Source organism: Dromaius novaehollandiae, chromosome 5, assembly GCF_036370855.1.
Source record: "Dromaius novaehollandiae isolate bDroNov1 chromosome 5, bDroNov1.hap1, whole genome shotgun sequence".
NCBI lineage: Eukaryota > Metazoa > Chordata > Aves > Casuariiformes > Dromaiidae > Dromaius > Dromaius novaehollandiae.
Genome location: NC_088102.1, coordinates 45,837,724 through 45,859,869, shown reverse-complemented (window position 1 = coordinate 45,859,869; position 22,146 = coordinate 45,837,724). Strand labels below are relative to the sequence as shown.

Sequence of the window (22,146 nt, the reverse complement as noted above, 5' to 3'; positions counted from 1 at the left end):
CCCCATATCTAAAAGCAACTGGAGGCTGGAAGAGTAGTCCAGGGAAGTGTCATATATGCTTGCCCTATTTTCATTTTTCCCTGAAACGGTACTGGTTAGACAGACTCTTAGTCTAAATCATCAGAGCTGTTACTAACAACCCTTCGGTCACAAAAAAACTGGAGAGAAAGATGGCATGTTAGAAGAGGAAAATAAGGATAAATACACTTTCATTGACAAACAGGAAAGGAAAGCAACTGATGCAAAGGTTGAAGTACAAGTGTCTCCTCCAGTCTCCAGAAGAAAAAGTTAAAAGTGACTATCAAAATTAATTTGGAAAGAGGAGAACAGAGCAAGTTAGAAAAGAATGGATTAAAGAAATAGCTGTAGATTGACAAGGAATTATGGCATTCACCTGAAAGCATTTGAGGAACCAACCAAAGTAATCTCTGAAGCATTAGTGACTATCTTTGAAAATTTACAGAGATTATATGTGGGAAGGCCCCAGAAGGCTGGAAAAGTGTCATGCCTCACCTACCTTAATAAACAGGAAAAAAAAAAGGGGGGGGGGGAGGAAGGAGATTTAAGGAGTTACAGACCAGTAACTTCAATCCTCAGAAAGATTCTTGATCAAATTAAGTGATCAGTTTGTAGTTACCTAGAAGATAAAGTAATAAAGATAACAAAGCTTTAAGTAACAGACAAACAGAAAAGGGCCCGAAATCATCAAGATGAAATTCAGGGTGCTGGAACCAATCTAAGGGCTCACTACAACTGCAGCTGAAAGAGGCAGTGTTGCCCTTCTCCCCCACTGCTTCATTCACTCCCCCTGCAGTGCTCTCACCTGACCCCATGGGTGAGCAAGCTCAGAATAAACCAACAGAAAAACAATTTTTTTTAAAGCCTCCATCCTCTTCTAATTTCACTCCCTGAACTAGATCACTGCAGGAGGATGGCCCAGCTGCAGTGAGCAACCAAAGAGAAGTGAAAAGACAGGGTCGCATGGCTCCCTAAAAGGAGGGCACTGAGATCCACGCACAGTGACCACAGACATGAGGAGCAGGGGGGATGCAAGAAGGAACTGATGAAGAGTCCTTTTGGCTAGCTGTGGGAGAACCACTAAAACCTTCTGTGGCAAGATAACGTTTGGTCAAGTGTAAATTATACTGACCCATACGAAACCCATCACTTTTTTTTTTGACAAAAAAAAAAAAAAGAAAGAAAAAGAGCCCTACATAGCAAATTCAAACCAGCTTAAGATTTTGTGGCATTTTATTGCAGTGTTTTGATCTGGCTATAGGAACCCCAAACCTAGCTTTAACATACCATCAAACCAATTTCAGTAAAGTACAAAACGGCATACTATATAGAGAAAAAAAAATGCATATGACAAAATAGTAACTCTGATGTGCCAGAAAAAAAAAGACACATACATATTGAATCAAAAATTAAATATGAGTCAGCAATGTAAGCCTGCTACAAAGAAGGAAAATGACATGTTAGGACATTCAAAGCTATATTGTGTGCCTGACATGGAGGCAGTGATTTCATTCTACTCCACACCAGTTAGACCTGGGCCAACAGACTGTATCCAAGCTTGCAATCTGTACCCTATAAAATAGATGCAAAAATCAGAGATATTCCAGTGGAAAGAAATAAAAATAAGAGTTTAGAAAGCATGACCTGGAAGAAAAGACTAAAAGACCTGGCTGTGTTTAGTCTAGAAAAGATAAGCTGAAGAAAATAAGATTGAAGAGAATAGAAGAGTCTGCATAAAATAAAAGTCATGAGAAAGGGGGAAAGTGCATAACTCTTCTTCATGGACATTGAGGATTCCACTCGATTGGTAAATATGATTTGGCTTGGCTAAGAAGACACAAATTTAAATGATGTCAAAGTGGTGATAAACTCAAACAGGTTGTCTATGATGCAGAATCTCCTACACTGGATTTTTTTTTTTATATATATATATTAAACACCTGATCCAGATGCTGTTTCACTGCAAAGACTAGGACCAGATCCTCTCTTGGAGTCCTTCCAAGTCCTACACCCGTGATTACCTGAAATTGGTTAGACTCTTGTTCAGCCTGGTGGGACCCTATTAAAGGGAGGCAGCTCTTGATCTGTAAAGTATTATTGGCACAACTACTCCAAAAGGACAAGGAAGGTGTGGGGTGAGTGGCAGGAAGGCCTATTTTCTGTTCCCACAGCACTCCACGTGCAGTAAGCACCAATTCACCTCAGCCACTGAAGTGGACAGGCGCTGGGCTGATGCTTACAGTGCTAGTAACAGAAGTGCCAGGAGAGCCCAATGTACCAGGGACACCGCCCTCCTCCCAGTTTCAACAATGCAAAACTCCTGTTGTTGCTGCAGCGTACCTGGGACACTTCAGGACCATCTGGCTTCCCTCACTGAGATCAGTGCTCCCCTCCACAGTTGTGCAACCAGACCCAAAGCTACAGTAAAACTAAGCAACAATCAGCCAAATTTCCCTGTGAAAAAACAAAAGGATTGGAAGTTCTGAAAACATTAGCTGTCCTGTAACTGACTCTCTCCTGTTCTGACTACATATACAGGCCAAAACCATTCAGCCTCAGAGGCCTCTGCGCAGAGAGGTTAAGGGACTCTTCAGGCAAATTACACTAGCCACAGCCTTCTCTGCTGACTAGCTGCTGCGTAAGAACCTGTATTTACAGAACTTCTTGCTTTAAAAAACAGACAGGTATCCCTTCCAACCCCAGACTGGGCATGACAGACGTCCTCTTCCTTTATGATAGGATTAGACTGAGAAAATGACTGAGAATACCTTCTCTGTGAGGAGCAAAGCCGCTCTGGCAAAAAACAAGACTTATATAACCACCATATGAGCATGAAGAGTTAAAGAATACATGTAGCAAAACAACTGCCCTCTGCAGCTTGGCAGTGATGGAAATTGGCACAAACTAATCCCTTTTCATCCTGATTTTGTCAGTGAGTTGTAATCCAGGATGCGCACGTGGTTGTCACAAAGTTAACAGCTTCTGAGAATCAGACTGGAAAAGAAAACACAACAGCTAATGCAACACAGGTCCATTTCTTCCTTTTCTTATCCTCCTTACTCACAGCCCATACCTGCTGCAAGGGACACTTGAAAGGCTCTCTGAGACTCAGTAACCCAAATCCAGGTTAGAGGCAAAAGCACACAGGAGAAAAGGCATGTCCAAGACTTGAAGCCAGGCATGCAGCCTGTTTTCAGTGTCCTGTCCCCAGCAAGGTGAGGGACCGGGTTCCTTCCTGAAGTTATGGACAATAAAGGTTGGGTGGGAGGTAGGCTGTGGAAAACTGATCCCCCAACTCACATTTGTGTCAGCCGACCTTCTGTGGCTCACAGGTCTTTTCTTGTTAGTCACACAAAGGTAAAAAAATCTATATTCCTTCACATCTGACCATCATTATCTTGCAGCTCAAGAGCATCTCCATCTCTCATATAGTAAATTCTTGATGGCTATAAAATATGTGTGAGGAACTTAGTGCACCATCCAGGACACACCTGCATCGATCTTGGTGCATATTCCCAGTATGTGTTTTTTCCCAACATATCATAATCACTTGTTCTTTTCATCTCCATAGCCCCTTTGCTTCTCTATCCCATAGCTACACACCTCTCATGACAAGTAAGGTTTATTTAATGTCTGTAAAGGCTCCGAATTCAAACTGCCTGCTACTAAGCCAGGTATTTAACGGGAAGAAAAGGAGCAACCAAAATGTAGTCCTAAGATGAAAACTCGAGAGAATAAAACATTGCCACTATAGTTGCAGACGGCGAAGTCTTCCTACTCCTAATTTTAGTCAACCTCTGTTTCAGGAACCCAGCTAGAGAAAGCCATAAGCACCTGAAGGGTCTCAGAAAGGTGTGGTTACTATGAGGCAGAGGCATAACTGAGTTTGTAAGAGATTTGTGTTTTTCTCAAGGGGGGTATATGAGCTATTTAAGAATATTTATTTAAGACAAATATCCAGAGCATCACCTACTCATTGGTTTTGACAAATGACACGCTTTGGTATCACAGCACTTAACTGTGCTGGGATCAGAACCTGTTCACAGTTTCCACTAGTAGCACTCTCTATAGCATCCATGCATCCTGTGGAGGTCTCAAAGCTGAGCAGTCAGGAGCTGGGTCTGCTTAGCTCTCTCTACAACAGCCATAGAACTGTAATAACTAAAAGGTTTTCCCTGCTCAGGAAGAATAACTAAATGAGAATTTGTCATTTACACTCTCACGAGTAAGGGGAAAAGGGAGAATGAACACCAAGTCAAGAGAACAATTTGTACCCATCTCCCAGGAGACTCCCCAGGCTGCCCCTGCCTCACAGTGCTCACTAAGCACATCTGCAGCAAGCAGCGCATGAGAAAGTGCAGACAAAACTTAAAGCGGCAAGGCAAAAACCTACTGGAAAAGAGAAAATAAAATAAAATATTTACATAAGAGAGATTCCTGCAGCAGCCCGCCTCCTCCCCTCCCAGACACTTTGCCTTTTCAGACCACACAGCTTCAGCTCTGTCTCAGTACAGTCGCTCACTGCCATACAATGACATTTTAGATGTTCTCGGTGGGAAAAAAAAGAAAAAAGAAAAAAAGCTTTTTGCAACTGTTTTCTCTGGAAGCCTGGTTGCCTCGTCTTGGAGTTGCAAAAGAGCACTCCATGGAATGGAAAAAAGTTATTTTCCAGGGAGGAAGCATAAATTTCAGCCAAAAAAGTTCTCCACAAGCCACCTCCCTCCATTAGCCCTGCAGAAAGCTCTGAATTCCTGCTGGAAGCCTTGTCCTCCGCGGAGGCACAAAAGGTGTCTGATGCCCCAAAGCACTCACTTCTCTGCCAGTCACAGGCCACCTTCAGGGGCTCCATCGCTCTGGTGGGACTCTTCCCCTCTCCCCATACTGCTCATACAGAATTGCTTTGCACTGAGACTTTCACTTCTACAAATCATGCACATCACAGCATGCAAAGCTAAAAACTGGGGTTGTACAGGTCTAAAGAACGACAGAGTATCACAGAACAAAACAGATTAGACACCTCGCAACCCCAAGACCATACCTTTTCCTAGGGGGTTAAAATACTGATCAAACTCTACAGTAGTTTGGGAAACAGTGATTTCTTCCCCAGCAACCAGCCTATGAGGAAAGTTTATAGAGGCAGCAATCACCTTCACCCCCTCAGGGCTAGGTGAGGTTTCCCTCCTCCCAGCCCACTCTCGGTTGGCGCCGGGCACCTCTCCCGACTCCTGCTACCAGCCAGCCTCGGGGCCTGGGTCCTGCGGCCCGCCGCTGCCGGGCCGGGCCTCAGCCGCAGCCCGAGCCGGTTCAGGATACCGCTCTCTTATCATACGGCGGCCCCACTCTTAGCACCGTGTCTGACAACGTTGCGGACGGCTTGTGAGAGGACGGACAGCTCTGTTTTTCCATGAGAGGAATGCTGACAACCGCAGAGTGAGACATACTTGCTGGGGGGAGCAGTTAACCCTGTTCGCGCACCCTCATGCAGGAGCACGGCAGCTGGGCTCCCCAGGGAGCAGATCCTGCGCCGTTTGCTGAGCGCGGCGCAGACCCCGACCAACCGAGCGGCAGCAGGGCGGCGGCGAGCCGGCTCCCCGCAGGGACGGCGGTGCCATCTCCCCTCGTCACAACCCCCCGGCCGGCGGCGCGGGGCAGGGCAGAGCAGGGCAGGGCGCCCCGCAGCCACGCTGCCCCTGCGCATCGCCTCTTCCAAGTTGCTTCTGAAACTTTCTCGGCCGAGCCCCGCGGCGCTGCGCTCCGAGCCCGCGGCGCGCTGGGAGCCCCCGGCTCTGCCGGGGCGCCGCCGCCCCGGGAGGCTGCGGCGAAGGCGGGGGCCGCCGCCCGGGGGCCGGGGCGAGCCGAGGCCCCGGGGGGCGGCGCGAACTCCCCGCAGCTCGCCGCCGCCGGAGCACGGCTTCCTGCAGCAGCGGCCCCGCCGGTGCCGCCGCTTTCCCAAACTTGTCCCGCGCCTGGCCGGGCCCCGCCGGGGCCGGACACCGGACGCCGCCCGCCGCCCCCTCTCCCCCGTCCCGTCGCCGCCCGGAGCTGCGCGGCCGCGCCCCCCCCCCCCCCACCGCCCGAACAGCGGGGCGGAGCGGGCCGGCGACCCCCGGCACCGCCCCCGGCCGCGAGCCGCCCTCACCGCGCGCCGCCGCCGCCATCCAGCCGCGGCCCGGCTCGGCTCGACGCGGCGCGGGCCGGCCCCGCCCGGCGGCCCCTCGGCCCCGCCTCCCCCGGCCGGCCACGTCGGTCCCGGCCTCCTCGGCACCAGCGCCGCCGCCGTCGCCGCGGGCCCCCGCTGCAGCGCGCGCTTCCGGCCGCCGCGCCGGGGGGGCCGGCGCCGGGGCGCGCTTCCTGCTGCTGCCCGGCCCGGCCCGGCCCAGTGGGGCGGAAGCTGGGGCTCGCGGCCCGGCCCCGGGGCGCCCGGGCCCGGCCGAGGCGCGAGCGGCCTGAGCTCGGCCGCCCGAGCGCGCCTGCCCCCGGCGACCCCGCGGCGCGCTGCCACCGCCGCGGAAAGCGCAGCCCTCGCAGAGAGCCTTCGCGTTTGTCCCCTCGGATCCGTAACGGGCCGGGGGTATTTGTGGGTCGTTTGTGCCTCTCTGAGGGAGAGCGCACGAGAAGAAACGGCACCGGCTTCCGGACGGTGGGATACAGACAAACGCGTGCTGGGGAAGACCTGCCCTTTGCAAATATATTTATTGGGAATCTGTTTTGGAAAAAAACCTTTTACTTAGTTGGATTATAAATTCTTTGGGCTGCAGATGTGTAAAGATAAGCACAACAGAAAAACTATTTTCGAGAGGAATTTCTGGATGCTAGGGCAGAGGAAAGTATGCCAGGACTTACCTCCAAAAGTTTTTAAAAGATACAACGACCTTTAAACTATCTGCTTCCTCCTTGTACAGTCTTTTTTAACAGGTGAGTGCATTCCAACCTCCAAGGTGACACCTATGTAACACCAAAACTTCACAAGCACTAATGTCCTGACTGCTACAGGTGACGAATATCCACAGCTCTTACAGATGTTTGTAGAAACTGCATGTGCCCAAGAAATTAGGTCAGAGGAGAACAAACATTGACTTTCATACAAGCTGAGCTAGTTTGAAGCAACACAGTTTCCCAAATGTACTAATCTCTTACCATTTTCCCTGAGACACAGAATTTGTTTCTCACTCCGACTGTCAGAAAGAATCCCACTTCCTGCGGAGACGCAGCTAATGCTGCCGCTCCTCTCTCGGGTCTCACCCCGATCCCATTACATCATGTCAATGTCATGCCTGGGAGCCAGAGCTAGAACCAAGTCAGTCCTCAGCGCCCTGCGCAGCTTGGCTGCTCTCTCTGCGGTCATGTGACAGGAGCACACTCCTACACGAACGCATCTCAAATGCAGTCTAAGGAAAGTTACATCTTTCTTGCTCACAAGCAGAATGCTTATATAGGAAACTGAATTCTCTGAAGATGAATTTTCAAAAGATGTGAATTTTGTGTTTTGTTCTGAAGTTGTAAGATTTATGGTTCCTGTGTCCCACAGCTGTTTTCCTACTGCCTGAATAACCATCATCTGTCTTCCTGAATCTCCCTCCAGTGGCTGACAGTTCCCTGGGCTGATGGATCATATCTGCGATTATCATAGTTACAGACAGGGACTTCCTCAGGTAACCTAAGCTGCATTTTGAGGATTTCGCACTATCAGGATCAGTACTGATATCCTGGTCTCAGTGAAGTAAATGGGAGTTTGCTTTTGACTTGAGCGGATGCAGCATTTCACGCCAAGCCATTCAGCGTCAGCTAGTGTTTCCCTGTAAGCCAGGGGAGCAGGGCAGAGTTCTGGATGAAACGTGCACTCATTAGCTCGTGTCTTCAAGTGGCAGCTGCTGCTGCAGTGTGCATCAGATGGAGCTTTTTCCTAGTTGGTAGCTGCGTTCTTAACTATAGCGAATTTTCAGTGATAGTTTAGAGATCAATACAGTTAAATCAGAGTCCAGCAGGCTCAGTCCAAAAGCTGTTGTTCTGTCACCATAGCTATTGGATGATTGGAGCGGGGAGCAGAACTACCATGTTCTCCTACCTTCCCCAAGCCACTGAGACTCTTGAACCTGGTGTCTCTGAAAGTGACTTTTAGATTTCTGTATTCTTTACTGAACAATTTTCTCAGCTGAGGAGAAAAAAATCAGATCACTTTTAATGGTAAAATTAACAAATACAGTCACCATATAAGCAATCCTCCTCCTCTTTGACTTGAAACTGATGTTCTTGCTTCTCTGTCTCTAGCATCTTTACTGGGCTACTTCCAGCACTTTCACATATTTATGAGGTTTGTGATCTCCCGTGACTTTCTTACCTGAATGTTGCAATGTATTGGTAGAACTGAAGCAGCTTTCCAAAGATGTAAAGCTTGCACTGCTCCCTGGCACCCAGGAAGACACTGACATGGCGTACACCTCGTGCTGGGCCCCCCTGAAGGCTGGCATGTTGTGTGTCCACAAAAGCCCAGAGATATGAGTGGACCTTAGCATGTTTTTTGGACAAATAATTTGTTTACTGAAAAATTCAGTTACTCAAAAGTATTAGTGAATTACTGATAAATGTTGCAAGCAATTCGATTCACAAAGTCTAAACAAAAATGCAACTGCTTTGTTTTGACATTTTTTATACAAGCCAAAAAGAAATATCAGAATTAGTAATATGTGTCAAATCAAGAAAAAGTTTACTTCAGTCAAAAAGACATATTTATCGCCTCGTCACCAATCTGAAAAATCAGTTTAGAACATTCAGGCTGAAGAGTTAAGATAAATATCAAAGGAAAAAGTGGAAAATCAGTTATTCTCACACATCTAAGTGGTTCTTGAGATTACTGGATAGCAGAGTTTGGTAGCTCATAGTTGCTCAGGAGCAACTTGATAAAATGTTGGGAAAAGTGGAAATATTGTTAAAACTGTAATTTTTAAGAAACACCGCATGGAGGTGCTACCTGCCTTCAAAATGAGCAACCGAACAACTTCCCGTTTCCCTTTCAGGGTTTGAACGAAAACATCTTTCAGTGGGGAAACTTCACCAGCAACAGGGCAGGAAAGAAGTTACAAGTAGGTATATTATCTGACCTTTCACAGTGCTACTGGACATAAGATATTAAACCCCAGGTTAATAATACATGAGTGGCCTTCATAAGATCTCCAAATACAGCAGGAACTTACATGGCATCTTACAGTGAATGCTTGATAATACTTTGTTACTGCCATTCCAGTTTACAATCCAGAGCATGTTACTCGGGCTACGTGTGCAGTCGGGCTTTGGGAATGAGGCCTGCAAGTTGTGCAGCTAGCCGCCTCTCCCTCCAAACAGGAGGTGTTATTCAGGCACTAAGGAAACACCCCGAGCCTTATGCATGACACCATCCCCGGTGCCACTCTGAAACTGCAGCAGAATTTCTTCTAGCTACGCACAACCTCAGTGGAAGCTAGGCTCTGAGTGTCTAATGGAGAACATACCGAGTATCTGCTTTTGATTAAAGAGGTGACCCTCACTCAGGTGGACTCTCGGCTTTCTAATCACTGCTGGGGGGTGGGGGTTTTTTTGTTGGAGGACATTTTGGTCCTGAACTTCCACCATAAAGCTTGCTAATCAAGGGACTGGAGCGGCTTAGTAGATTCATGCTTCCTCACACCTAACAGTACTCTCTGCACTCTGTCCCCAGGACATTTTTAAATGCTTTTTTGTTGTTGTTATTCTACAGTCAGAAACTCCCTTTTGAAAGATAAATAGTGCCAAGGATGAAGTATTGGTAGGCCCTGAGAGTGCACATGCTGCAAAGAGAAGGTACTAAAGCCTCAGTGAAATTTCTGCAGAGAGCAAACAAAAATGTCTGATAGTGGTACATGTGTGAGACTAGATATTAAGCCTTGAGAGACAGGGCATGGGGAAGCAGAGAAACAGGAACTGATCGTGAATGGGGTCGGGCAGGAGGACTGTAACAAGTTATTCCCGGGGAAAGTGGTCAGGCAGTGGAAGAGGTGCCCAGCTGTTCATCTCCACAGAGGCTGTGGAAGGCTGTGAGGTATCTCCATTCTTGCAGACTTTCAAAGTTCAGCTGGACACCAACCTCAACAACCTGATCTAACTGTGAAGTTAGCCTTGCTTTGAGCAGAAGGCTGGACTAAACAACCTCCAGAGGTCCTTTCCAAGCTGTATTTTTCTATGATTTGGAAAAACAGTATCAAGGGGTAACAAGTGAATCAGAGGTAGAGCCCTCTGAGTGTGTGAAAGGAGCTGTGAGGCCCCAGCAGCAGGCATTTTTGCCTGCTCTTTGGTGGGAGCCAAATGCAGTAATGCTACTGCCTGGAAGTCCTGCTCTGACTCATCCCAGGACACATTTCTGCAAGGCACAGCAGAAAAGGAGAAGTGACTGCTGAGCCCTGAATGGGGGGGAGGGGAGCTGGCCCCATGGAAGCTCAGAACAGGGAATTTTAGTCTTACTCATCATATTATTTTTATATTTGGTTTTTCAGATGTAAACCTCAGTGTTTCTGTCAGCATGTTAACTCTGTGTGCACCACAAGTTTGGCCACTAGCCCCAGTGACTCCTTTACGTCTGCTTCCGTGCACAGATGGACAGCTTCCAGCTGGGAGCTCCGTCTGACCCACTGCAGTTTACTACTATTTGCAAGGAATAAATGGACTGCCTGATGACTGCTATTTGGGTTGGGCAGACTTCAATGTCTTGCTAGAGAAAGAAGGAGAAAGATGGGCCTGGTCAGGGAAAGATATAACCAGAGAGCAGGTTAGGGCAGATGAGTGAAATGTGACAGATGAGCCAAAGAGGGTTTATGGGAAATTCAATGAGCTTCATCCTGAAAAAGTGCTCTACCTAGTCCTTCTAAGAGAAGAAAGGAGGGGAAATCCTGTATAGGGCCATGAACAGTGTGTAGGGCTGGAAGGTTGTAAAGCAGAAGACCTGCATGGGTTCTTTCTGTGTTAAGGTTTCAGAGTTAAATAATAAAGAGGCCACAAAATTACCCTGCTGAGCTGGGCCTAAGTATGTGTTTGATACACAGTCTTTATCTTATTTATAAAAGTAATTAATACTGGATTATGACCATGAAGAAAGGTTTTCTTATGTACTTGACACTCAACAATTAAAATCACTGTACCCTGTTTTCTGCAGCCTAACAATCTTCTTCACCTCTACAGGTTACAGCCCAAACCGTAATACCTGCCTTTCAGTTCACAGAGGACAGGCTGCAGTTCCCTATGCATGTTTCAGTATCAGTGTTGCAGACATACAAATATTTTATAACCAAGACTCACACTTTCATTCTCTGCAGAGAAGGAGACCTAAACCTCTCCCCAGTGTGCACACGGTGAGGTCTATATTCTGAACACTAGTGCCAAGATTCACACTCCCAGCTATACTGAGAATAGGGAGACCTATGCTGTCACTCATCCTGAGCACTGCAAGCTCCACACTGTACAGTGCTGCACACCCTTGAAGTGGAGCAGCAATCACATGGCAGTGTTATAAGATTGGTGTTTACACTCTAAGGCATGATGTACAGCAAGGATTAAATAACAGGCCACTATAATGAAGTGAGTGAATGAAGTTCACTGAGTGCAAGGATCTCCAAACCAGTAATGCTGTGATTCAGAATGATCCCCACCTCAAGTCAGCAGAGCCAGGAACTAAATTTTTCAGCTTCTTAAATACTGGAGGATTCATCACTAAGTATTCACCACTCAAATTCTAAGCCCAGGCACTAGAGTCTGGTCCAGTTTTCTATGCATGAAGAGGTCAATGGTTTACAGTCTCCTACCAGACTCTTCAGTCTCATTATTCCATGGGTTCACACTGATTATGAATCAATGCAGTCTCCATTGGAGTAGATTAAAAAACTACTCAGTAACTTGGTACAAATAGTTCTGTAAGAACAACAAGGAGAACATTCCCTGATATGTTTGAATCTGGTGTGCTGTATGATGGAATAAATCCTCAAAGACTGAAGAAAACTTTGAGATTTCAGTTTTTCCATTTCTATTTGTTTAAGGTGACAGAGGTTGTGTAAACCTGGAACTGAACAGAGCGCAACTGGAAGAAAAGTTCATCTGAGGTATTTCAAAGTATTTCTTTTCTCTTCTTTATCTTCTCTTCTCTTCTCTTCTCTTCTTTTCTTTTCTTTTTTCTTTTCTTTTTGCTTCTCTTTTTTTCTCTTCTCTTCTCCTTTCCCTTTCCTTTCCTCTTTCATTTCCTTTCCTCTTTTCTTTCCTTTCTTTTCTTTTCTTTTCTTTTCTTTTCTTTTCTTTTCTCTTTTCTTTTCTTTTGTCTTTTTTCTTTTCTTTTTTCTTCTCTTCTTTTTTCTTTTTTCTCTTCTCTTCTCCATTCCCTTTCCTTTCCTCTTTCCTTTCCTCTTTTCTTTTTTCTTTTCTTTTCCTCTCTTTTTTCTTTTTTCTTCTCTTCTTTTTTCTTTTTTCTCTTCTCTTCTCCTTTCCCTTTCCTTTCCTCTTTCCTTACCTCTTTTCTCTTTTCTTCTCTTTTCTTTTTCTTTTCTTTTCTTTTTTCTTTTCTTTTCTTTTCTTTTCTTTTCTTTTTTTTTCTTTTCTTTTCTTTTCTTTTCTTGTTGGCAAAAAAGCCTAGGACTGGAGCAACAGTTGAAGTGCCACAGGCAAGACTGAAACTCAGTGGCAGACATAATCACAAAGCCGGGTTCAGAAAAAGACTAGCAAGAGAATTGCCACTGTTCAACTAGCATTCATTGTTACACAGTCATCTGAGAAACCTGAAGTTTTGGCTAAATAAACAGAACAATTCACACGCAACATCCAAGATAAGCAATCCAGTACAAAGCAATGTTTTCCTGGTGCTATAATCAGTGATGAAAAGCTGCAGGCAGAAGTAAATTTAGCAGAGGCATCAAGAGGAACAATTGGAAGAAGGAACTAAGCAGCCAGGAGAAGAAAGTCTATGTAGGGACCAACTCAAAGGAAGGCTTAGGAGGAGAAAATGGGGAGTCAGGCATAGGATCTCAAAGATGAGGTCCAGAAAACTGATCTTAATGTAGTTCGATATGGAAAGTATCAGATATAATTGTGATAGAGAAAAGATAGCTGAGAAAAGTCCAGAGAGATACAGTGCCACCAAATCTTTTTTTCCCACAACTTCACACTAAGCGTTTTGTATTTTATCTTTTGCTTTGTGTTCCCAGAAGCCATACCTCTTGGCTTAATGAGAGTCTCCGTGGAATCTCAGTTTCTCTTTCTTTCAAAAGTTTTTTTTGATCATTGTGGTTGGACAGCTTGGAAGGTTTGAAAACCTGAAACCTCCAGAACTGAAAAAACAGAATACAAAAAAGAGATTCCCAAACTGATATTGTAAAGATCTACAGATGTTTTAAACAATCACGACATTTTTAGGTTCATCCTGTATCTTGGAGCTTCACAAATGCACTATAAGAAATGGGCTATGCCCTGAACAGTGCGCAGTGCTTTTTTTTTTTTTTTTTCCAGAACAGACATTTACTTACACTGACCACATGATCCACTTATTAATGGCTGGTTGGCAGAGCCAGTGGCCCCACAAGGATCACAGATCCTGAGGTTGAAAGCTTATCTACCACTCCCATTTCTTGCTATTGCCACAGACCTCTTCTCAGCAGTCTGGGGCTTGGCTCCCCTAATGCTGGGCTTGTCCTACACAGCTGCCCACCCCTGATAACACAGCTGAGGAGCCCAGAGGAAGTTGTACAAGATGCTTTTGTCAACACTCCTTCCCACACAGACCATCTCCCGTCTCCTTTGTTACTGTAAATTGACATCAGAGCTGCTGAATCATGTTATGAGAGTCACAAAAATGTTATTTATGCTGAAGAAACAAGGCCCCCTCCCTCTCATTGCTTCCTGCCTATGGCAAAATGGAGTCACTGATTTTTTGTCTTAGCTCTCCTGCTCTGGCACTTTGGGTGAAGCAGGCTGAGTTCTCCTCATTCAGGCACGGATGAAATATACATTCAGACACAACCAAGATTTGATGCCATCCTGCACTGGTCTTCTAAAAGATAACTTTGATGACCAGACAGTGACTGGGCAGTTCACCATGAACACCCATTTGGCACCAGTTTCTGAGACACTTGTCTGACAAGGTCAGAGCCCCAAGGGAATTCTTCAAATGATACACTGCACATTTGAAAGTTGGCCTCCCACACAGAACACCTATTTGCACTGCAAAAACATTTTGCTGGGGTGCTTAGTTACAACAGGCTTTATTCCCAACCTTGTAGATGGAACTGAACTATGGTTCGGCTTTACAGCATTGTAACTGGACTCCTAACAAACCAGTTTTGAGAGCGTTGAGGAAAGAAAACAGAGTAGTACACAGAAAGGGATGCATGGAATAGAAGGACTTGGAAAGCATTAGACAACTTAGAAAGACATAAGGGCACAGAAAAGAGGAGAAAGAGGCAGAGGGAGTCACGGATATAGTCAGCGAGACACAGGTGCCCACAGGCAAGAACTTATGGAGAAATGAAACATTTTAAGAATATGCAGAGAAAGAGGGTAAGTTATGTCAAAGAATGGAAGAAGCCTAAGAAGCCTGGCAAAAAACAGGGCAAGGCAGAGATTAAACTAAGCCATTCAGAAAACTTCTAAGGATAAACATTTTCTGCATATAAAGTCATAACCATTTAACATTTTTATGTGCAGATAAATGCTTTTCTCAATCATATTTTCATAGCCCAATGAGGTATAACTTCCCTACTTTAAACTAATACATAAACCTCCTGTAGTTTTGCTAAATTATGCCAGGGAAAAAATCCAGACTTTGACTGTCTAAATAAATTTATCAAGAAAAGGTGCCTATTGATCTTGTGCACAAATTCAATTAAAAATTGTGATATCAATTAGAAAAATCTAGGAAAATTCACAGATGAAAAGAGCTAAAGTATAATTTTTTTTCAGTGGAATTGGGCTCCTCTGCTGTCCTCTTCTAAATTCTTATTTTGCAACCAGCTATCAAACAGACAAAGCCTTAGTCAAAAGGAAAATATGGAAAAACAGTAAAGATTTCAGCCAGTTCTTCACAAATCAACAGTCCTTCTCTACTAACTATGACTCATCCTAGGATTATCTAAATACATGGTAAATTCAAAATAACAAACTACTCTGGAATTATGAAATGCTGTATCTGACACAAATCATTTGTTTCCAGTACAGAACAAAATTTGTTATTGTTGCGATTAGTATGGTAGGAGTAGATGAGAATAACATTATGATGAAAATGACAGGTGTGCAAGAAAGAAGACCCTTGATCCCCAATGTCTAGTAACCTAACTTGAAATCAAATGCAACAAGTGAATGACACAAACCGTAGGAGGAATGGTTGGAGAGAAAAAGAAAATAAATTAAAAAGATATGGTCAGCAACTCGCATCAACTGCGTTATTCAGGTCTTGTGACAATTTTCTTTTTTAACAACAAAGCAGCTCTCTTTTTCAGTTTGGTTGTCATTGCTTTGCTTATATGCTAAAACACAGTAACATAGTAAAAATACTCACGCATTCATGACTAAGCAGTTAATTAAAACCAAACTTTAAAACTCTGCATAAACTTTCCTATCACATACTTTATATATCTCAGAGTTTCAAATATAACCATTCCAATTCTATTCAGAAAACATCCTTTTGTACCATCACTATATGAAGATATACAGAACTATGCTGTAACTTCACAGGCTGTTGAACTATTCCCCCTTTGAAATCTTTAGCCTATACTTACCAAGACAACACTAGTTTTAGCACCTATTTCCATTAAATGTAAGAAAAGGGCAGACTCATGAATGAGTGGTTGATTTATGCCGTGGTAACCAATATCGGGTGAGTGACAGCAGTGAGAGCTGGAGGAATTCCTTCACTGTCCTTCTCCAGACCCATATGGATTTTAAGCTCTGTTGCACAGTTTCAACTAACTCTTTTCTTTGTGATAGTAGCATTTACTGCTTTTTTCATCAACAGATCTCAAAATATTTTACTCTGCTTTAAATACAGTATTTAAATACAGTATTTTACTTCAAACAAAGCACTGAACATATATCCCCCTGTGACTGACAGGGAAAATGAAGGCATGGCAAGGGGCAAGTGACTGGCTGATGAGTCCAGGAGCCAGGACATTAACATAGTATCCTAGATTACAAGCCAGACCCCAACCAGAGGACCATACTCTCCTATGCTAGCATTTTCAATTCCATTTTCTTTTATGAAATCTACCTTCCTGCAAAAGTAACTGGGACATTAGAGGTAATTAAGATGACATTTTTGCAATTACTTGAGGATTGAAAGACAGCAATAAATGTAGTAGGATGAGGCATTAAGAGAGAGGTAGTTGGGAAAAGAGTGCTACAGTGTGGCTTTTGTACAAAGATAGGTGAGGGCAAAACAAAATGTCTGGGGTTTGGAGGGTGGTATTATTGGAAGCAGCAGATTAGTCACCTTTCATGTTGGGGAGGACTTATTTATAACTTTTTGTTTTCCACATGGTTTGCTGTGGGACTTTGACAGAAGACACATGGTTTTCTATCTTTGGCAAGACAGGGAAGAGGACAGACTCGGCTTAAAAGCCAGACAAGACTTCAAATCTCTTATTTTGCCAACACAATTAGTAATTTTCCAGATATGGCTCTTCAAAAAAAAACCTTCCATCAAGTATCTTTAATAGTTTGTAATAAGATAAAATAAAAGGTTTTCATTTTTGGATAGAATATTTTTGGACACTGAATGGCCATGAGATTTGTCCAGGTACATGTGGAACATTTATTTTGGATTTTATCCTTGGAATTAATTTGAAATGGGTTAGCTTACCAGTGAAAGCCTGGAATCAGGATGACCCAAGTGCAGACTTGCAACAGAGGCTCTAAAATTTGAACTTGTGTTTAGCAGCCTTGTAATCCACTCCATTCTGAAGGGATTGAGTGGATAAGCAGATGGACTGCAAAGCAAAACTAGAATATTTGGGGCTTGATAACAGATGTGCCAAGAGACATGTACAGTCGTGCCTGCTATTTATTTCCTGTAAGATTTAAGACACATATCCATCACTTAACACATTAGCTGCAATATAGCTGTTCCTAGTTGTCATATGCCTGTCCTAGGATGGTCTTTGTCCTTTAATTGAACAGGCTGTGGAACAACAAAGGAAAAATCATTTTTTTGGATAATACAGATCCAAGGAAAACATGAAGTTCAGATACTTTTTCAGAGCAGAATGGCAGTTTGACGGGTCCTACAAATACAGAGTATAGGTCTACTTCTGTTGCGCGATGGACAAAAATTTAAATTAGAAAAGGTGAGGAAGAAACTAATCTCTGAAAAGGCTTTTTCCCTGAGAGGGTATTTAAAAAGCACAAAATCTTAAAAGCACTCAGATCTGTCAAGAAGAAGCTGCTTTTGCAAAGTCTGCTAAAAGGGGGCTGGCCCTGCTAACAGGCGCAGAGATGGTCTCAATGCACTAATGGTTCTTTCCATCTAAATTTCCTGTGTGTGTCACAGCTGTTGGTCTGTGCAGCTGTCTCAGTGTGTTTTTTTTGCCTACCCCATCTCATGTGTATAAACGGCTTATCATTTTGTATTGCAGATCAAGGAGATGACGAGTAGAAATACTACTATGATTTCTTTAACATTTTCCTCCCATTATGAGCATAAAACCCTCAACAACCAAATATCTCACATTGGTTGGTAATTCTATAAGAAACACCAGCACATTCTTACTCAGATTTTTCCCCTTGAGCTTTATATTTTCCTTTGTTTTCTGTTTGTTTTCTAGGCACACATGCTCCAGAATTTATCCCCCTGCCAAGGGCTTTAGAAGGCCTTGCTCCTCATGAACTCCACTCAGCACCACCCTTCCCCTGCAGGAATGATTTACAGGAAATGCATAAAAGGAAATAATCACAGTTTTCCTACTTTATTCACTTCATTCAACAAACTTCTAATCAGGAGGGAGTGAATTGATGTGACCTTTTAGTGATGGAACCTTATGGGAGCTACCACCAACCAGGTACCATGAATATATCCCCCTGGGGCACATGGGGGCATTGGTTTTAGTCATGGGTGCCTTCAGACAGATGAAAGCAGGTGCTATCACCCCCCTGATTCCTTCAGCTTTCTCTCATTTCATTCAGCAGGTGTTAGTCAAATTCATTTCTCATCATCTAGAGGTGAAGGTAACAGCCTGACAAAAAAGAAATGACTGATGAAAAGCCTACCTCCACCAGTCCAAAGCCCACAAACCCTAGCATGTAGTAGTTTGGCACTGGTTTAGAAGAGCATTGCTCCATAATTGTTAGTCCTCACACTGCACATTGATCTTGTGTTCATGTCATCCTCCTTTTCCGTCTTCATTCTTTGGGCAGATAGACCTCAGTTGCTTAGCGTTGCTTCAGTGTAAAATAACACATGGTGCTTGTGGTGTGGGAAGGAAGCTGGCTGTGAGAGATAAAGGTTGAGGTTAAGAGCAGACCGACTGTTATGCTCCTGGGGCTTTGCTGCTCTTTGTATAACCTTGGTGTGGCTGAGTGATACAAATCAGCACTAACTCTTCTGATAAAATCCATCCACCAGAGGCGACAAGCAGCCCTACCTCCACATCTTTTTGGAGTTATTACTGCCCTGACATTCCAAAATGTCCAGATGATCAAAAGTTATTTTTCCATTATAGTAGTAAAAGAGAGCAACAGAGTCTTTAGTTGGGGCTCAGAGACTTGGAAAAGAAAATGAGCGAGTAATTGAATAAAAACATGTATCAGAGGAGCTGAAGGAAACAAAAGGCTTCTGGGAAATTCCAAGATTGCCTCAGAAAAGAAAAGTCACTGAAAATGTTTGTGCAAAACCACCATCTTCTCCTTCCTTCCCACAAGCACTAGTGCAACTCACTTTGAAAGAGAAAGAAAGAATCAGAGAGCAAGAAACAGTTCACCCAGCTGTCCCACTCTGCAAAGCCCCACTGCTTTACTTCACCCAAACCAGACAATCAAGCAGAAATGCAAAATCATGCCATTTATGACCTAAAGAAACAAAGCTCAATCTTTGCATGGGTGGGGGAGAGATACAGTCAAGCATCACCAAATGGAACAAATGTGGGGTAGAAATGATCTAGTTGCTTTATCTTTTTTTTTTCTCTGTGCAAGCCTTGATTATTTTTCTTCCTTCTACTTCACCAAAAAGTGAAGAAAATCAGAAGGGTGTTGTTGTCTATATGTGTGTGAAAATAAAGACTTTGTTTATGCACTATTCCATTATCCATTTTTTAGTGCTGAAGCATTATGGCTCAGCCCTACAACATTTCTACCATAAAAGGTGAGATGTTGTAAGTTATTTCTCTTTCACCTGACAAAAACAGTATCCTCTGTGAAACAAAAAGTGGCATTAAATGGCAGAGAAGTTAACCTTCATTGCTGAGGTTGATGGTGCTGCTCAGGACTGGAATTATATAGGCTATACCTATACTGTCATGTTAGCTCTCTGATTACCTACCCTGCCCAAACGCTAGCTTTTGCATGGCTCTCCTCTGGAGAAAACTTTCTGGCTTAGAGTGGAGGTCTGCCTCTAATGGAGTTGTGGAGGCACCTGGCTGGAGTCACTTGCTTCCAGGACTGCAAATAGAAAAGGAAGTCCAGCTTCACTGCACATAGTCCTAGAGACTGAGACTGATGGTTCTGAAAGCTGGAGACTGAGACTGATGGTTCTGGAAGATGCTGCACCAAAATTATTCCTTAACTCTTTAGCGGAAAAGAAGAGACAGGAAGCATTGAAAAAAGAAAGATCTGAACTGATCTCCTCCTCAGAGTGGTCCTTAATCCATTTTCAGAAAATCTTCTATCTGATCTTCTGAAGTTTTATGCAGTAAAGAAGGTTCTTAAGTTTCTGAAGGCTAAGTGTGGATTTACCAGGGAGGTCTATGACAGCTGCAGCCTCTCCCTAAGCAATGCCCAGAGCAGGGTGTTTGCAACAATTGTGTCATCTGATTCAGACTCAAGCTGTCGGCTCAAAAGGAAAAAAATACAGTAAGAAGCTGCGTAACTGAAACATGCGACAAGCATAATGTTAAATGAGGCTAAAACTGCAAAAAATTCACAGAGGAAACAAAACTCTGCCGTTACCCTGAGTTCAGCTCCATCACATAATCCTGACATAAGAAAGTTGTTCCCTGTAAGAAAATTTGGTGTAGCCAGAATGGAATTGGTATTTAGAAATCCTCTGTCACTCTCAAGACACAATTTGCATATTTTAGGTACTGATTTTGTTAAAGCAAAGGTAAAACATTTGCTTTAAGCAATAAATGAAGTTAATGATTCACTTTTTCTTAAGTTCTGATTACATCATGGAAAGTATTTTTCTGCACTGGTTTAGCTGCAAAAGTACTGCTGATTTTATGTTTTATAGATCAGATTCAGCTCTGAGAAGAATTAGATTATTTATTGTTAAAATACCTAGTAGCCTAAATATTCCAACGACTGCAGTTTAAATCAAGAGAATTCAGGACCTATGAAAATCTAGTCTAAGTGTCTAAGGAGAGAACAAACTGTTTCCCTTACACATTGTAGAAACTGAACACAGTCAATGTTTCAAATTCCCTACTAGGTCCTACTACCCAAGTCATCACAGACCTATGCATCCTTGCGTATCAGTTGTTTCCCCCCCACCCCCCGTTGTTAATCCTACCTCTAAATTAAAGAGAATTATGCTTCAATGAATGTTAGAATATATTTTGACCTAAGGCTGAATCAAGAAATTGATGGACTGGAATACATAAGTTACCAGGTTAGTTTGAAAGTGATGAGACTGCATTTATATTTTGAACTTTTAGTCTTCATTTCTTTTTTCTCTTTCTCCATTGCCTCAATCCTTTTTTTGTCTGTCAATAAATACAAACAATCAAACAATGAAATAAGCATATAAACATAAACCATATTTCACAAAATGAGTTCTAAAGAGTTGCAGCTTAGCAAAATGAGGTTATGAGGGGTTAAAAGAAGCTGCTGACTACTAGAAATGTAACATAGGGTAGAGAACAGTGAGAGTGATTACCTGACCAGTGAATTGGAGGGAACAAATGGAGGTACAGAGTGAAGTGTGCAGAGTAATTTTCAAATTAAGAAAAATCAAAACAAATAGAGTTGAAGTAATCTATGTGTATAGAATGGCTACTGGAGGAATGATGTTTCCTGCTGTCCTTATTTCTTTGTGAAGGCCTAGAAAGCTGTACATTTATGATGCTTACTTAAGGCCTTCTATAATCTTGGCAAGAACAGCTAAAAGAAAAGCTAGAGGATCCAGTTCAGAGACTGGCCAGTTAGGAGAGAGAACAGTGGCTTGGCATTTTTAGAAAGTTCTCTCTGAAAAAAATAGAAAGAAATAATTGAACAAAATGTAATCAAATGTAACCAACTTAGTCCTCTATAGCACAGATCTGGCTCTTAAAAAAACACTGGGCAGGTCCACATCCTTCAGGCTGCTTTCCATTTTCAAATCTGCCCTCACATGATACAGTTTATTACAAATTATGCCTATATACACAGAGGGTGATTTTCTTGCCTTAAAGACAGTTTTGTACCTACTTGACATGCAAAGTGCTATACCAAACCAACCAATCAATGCTTTCTCTGCAGAGAGGCACGGAAAAAAATTTTAACTACAAGATTCTCTCAGCTTCCTAAGCTCTTAAAAGTCACTAGTCCTGAACACTTTCTGAGTACATTTGCATAAAATGAACCCCTTCCCTTCTATTTCTTGCCTCACACATTAGATTATTTTCATACTGCATTCTTGGAGACCACTAATATGTTAAAAATTTCAGAGAGCATGTACGATTCTAACAAGCACACAAAGTTTAAGAGGACTGAAAACTCCTGGTTTTCCTGATCATCTTCACTGGCTTTGCATGTTAGTGTTATGAAAATGAATGATAATTTGTGATTTGTCCTCTGATAACTTAAATTTCTATCTGCAGAAGTTAGTAATACTCACTTTGGATAGGTCACAAGGAGAAAATCATGTTAAGCTAGAAACAGATTGAAAATAATCATCAAACCTCTGGAAAACATCTGGAAGCTAGTTGTGAGCTGTGGTCAAAGTTGAATAAAGTAAATGAGGAAGAA

The 22,146-nt window shown here is 43.3% G+C and overlaps 1 protein-coding gene and 1 long non-coding RNA gene across 5 annotated transcripts in view; one reads left to right on the top strand and one right to left on the bottom strand.

Moving 5' to 3' along the window:
- The window catches only part of SLC39A13 (solute carrier family 39 member 13), a 20,449-nt gene extending 14,105 nt beyond the window's left edge, over positions 1–6,344 (bottom strand). Inside the window, exons 1-2 of one of the 4 annotated variants that reach the window (XM_064512728.1) lie at positions 6,158–6,344; positions 2,359–2,472 (exon numbers count right to left, since the gene is read on the bottom strand). The gene's annotated coding sequence lies outside the window, so the exon portion shown is untranslated. Of the gene's footprint in view, positions 1–578; positions 638–2,358; positions 2,473–6,157 lie in introns of all 4 variants that reach the window. The other 3 variants (XM_064512729.1, XM_064512730.1, XM_064512727.1) reach the window with 3 other exon arrangements.
- On the top strand, positions 6,222–22,146 carry LOC112979221 (uncharacterized). The gene is made up of 5 exons (XR_003258131.2): positions 6,222–6,933; positions 7,547–7,670; positions 9,033–9,098; positions 12,054–12,116; positions 17,814–22,146. It is a non-coding gene; the product is annotated as an uncharacterized LOC112979221 (long non-coding RNA).